The 2,259-nt window shown below is 35.5% G+C and overlaps 1 pseudogene; it reads left to right on the plus strand.

The window, feature by feature from the left end:
- Positions 1-530: 530 nt before the first annotated feature.
- Positions 531-632, plus strand: LOC129665215 (small nucleolar RNA SNORA17; annotated as a pseudogene).
- Positions 633-2,259: the final 1,627 nt, after the last annotated feature.

A 2,259-nucleotide genomic window follows, 5' to 3' on the forward strand; every position in this document is an offset into this window, starting at 1 on the left:
GCAAATGGGTGTTTATAGCACCATTTGTTGGTAAGACCATCTCCTCTACTGAATGAACTTATTGCTTTTGTCAAAAACCACTTAAACATAAATGAAAGGGCTTATTTCTGGAATAATAATTCTATTCCATTAATATCTATGTCAGTCCCTGAATCAGTGCCACAGTGTTTTTCAGTGAAATTTTACATTTTTCCTCTTTTTCGTAAAGACAAGGTCTCATGAGCTTAGGCTTTAAACTTAGAGCTATCCTGCTCTAAGGTTAACTTCCAAGTACTGGCTTGAAGATGTGTGCTACCACCCTAGATTACATAGTAGTAATTAACTGTAAGTAAACAATTACATAGAAATTACATAGTAATTACATAGAAATACATTGAAACAGAGAAAGTTAGAGTACAGATTTTCATCTTGTTCTTGGTCACTGGAGGAAACTATTCTCTCTTTCACAGCTAACATGTCGTTACCTGGTTTTGTTTGTATGTTTTTTTTTTTTTTTTTTTAATCAGGTTCAATAGTTCTTTATTGGTCTCCCTGCCCCTAAAGATATTTCAGGTGTAGCAAAGAGGAGAGAAGCTATGTCTAAGCTCAGTGTTCTGAACTGTGAACATCTGAATGATTAATAGCCTAACATTCCCTGAAAAAAAGCAAGTAAAAAATCACCATTCAGGCACCAGAGGAGTGAGTCAGAGACTAAAAGAACCTCCACCTGTGATTTCAGGCCTTGGTTAAGAGTGAGCCCAAGACAGACAACCCTCACATAGGGACACTTGAGCAAACACCTGCAATGAGCAAACCTTAGACTGTCACCATGAGGCCTAGACAGGGAGCTAGCCTGAGACCACCAGTCTAGTGCCAAATAGGCCACAGAGCAGACCATGCCAGAGATGACCCCTGCCTGGTGCCATAAGGCACAAGTGGGGCATAGAACTCCCAAGAGTCCATACATGAGATGACTTTAGCTACTCAGAAACACTGAGTACCACTGGAAAAATGGAATAGAGTGAAATAGAAGGATATGGGCATAACAAAGACAGGTAGAACTGGAGAATTGAGAATAGTGAGAAAAGAAAACACTATCTGGTGTGATGAGAAACCTAATGTGTGGTGAAGGCAACAACAGGATATCTGAGAGGATTCACAGTAAGATTCCACTACTGATAAATTAACAGAAGCTAAGGGCTTTGTACCAGACAAAACGAATCATTGTAATGAACATTTACAAGCAAAGAAGTGTGGACAGCGTGTGTTACTGTGGAACACACTGTGACACATTATAGCTTATATAGCTTTTTTTTCTGTTGGTGAGGTGGCAAGGGTAGAGAATAGGTATGAGGGGAGAAGAAGGTGGGTGCATGATGTGAAGTTCACAAAGAGCCAATAAAATGTTTTTTAAAAATGCCTTATTACTACCACCTAGTCTACAAGTTCTATCACAGGATAAGGCTGGGAACTTGTCATGTGCTTTCCCTGGGTAGTTTCTTTGTTTTGTTTTTGTTTGTTTGTTTAATTGATTTTCTTTTTGTTTTCTTTTGGGTTTTTGTTTGTTTGTTTGGTTGGTTTATTTTGCTTTATTTGGAATGTTGGCTTTTATTTTTTAATTGGTTAATGTGATATTTATACTTATGAAACATGCTTTGTTAATCATTTGCCAATGAATAAAAATTATAAAGAATATTGAAAACTGCTATTAACTCAAGCTAAATATTTACAACACTGGGATTTAAAAACTTGGCACTGTTTCTGAGAAGAATCTACTTAAATATTAGAAAAATGTAATTGGTGAAAGGACATAAATTTAGTTACATGGCAGCAACTAGTTTAACACAATGACAGTAGTTGTGCATTGAACACCTTGAAAAGCATTAAGAAAGAGGATTCCAAGCATTTCTGCTATAGGAGGCAGAGGGTCTTCATGATTAACTGGATTTAGCAACTGGGTAAAGTATTCATATTTCAACATCATATTGTATAGTAAAATGTATGCAATATTTAATTTGTCAAGCATGATATATTAAAGAATATCAGTAAAATGATAAAAAGTATCAAAATGAACAATGAAAGAAGAGGTAAAAATTTCCAAGATTTTGTTTAGGTGGCCCACATTTCTCTCTTACAAATTCTATAAGGAGTAAAAAACAATAGTAACAAACATTAAAAAAATACTGCCAAATAGTTTATTAAACTAAAGGTCAGAAATTTTCAAGTTGAAAGTGCTTATTGATTACCTGGCATACTAAATGACCCAAATGGAAATGCTTT

This window comes from Psammomys obesus, unplaced genomic scaffold (genome assembly GCF_907164565.1).
Source record: "Psammomys obesus unplaced genomic scaffold, mPsaObe1.curated_primary_1811, whole genome shotgun sequence".
NCBI lineage: Eukaryota > Metazoa > Chordata > Mammalia > Rodentia > Muridae > Psammomys > Psammomys obesus.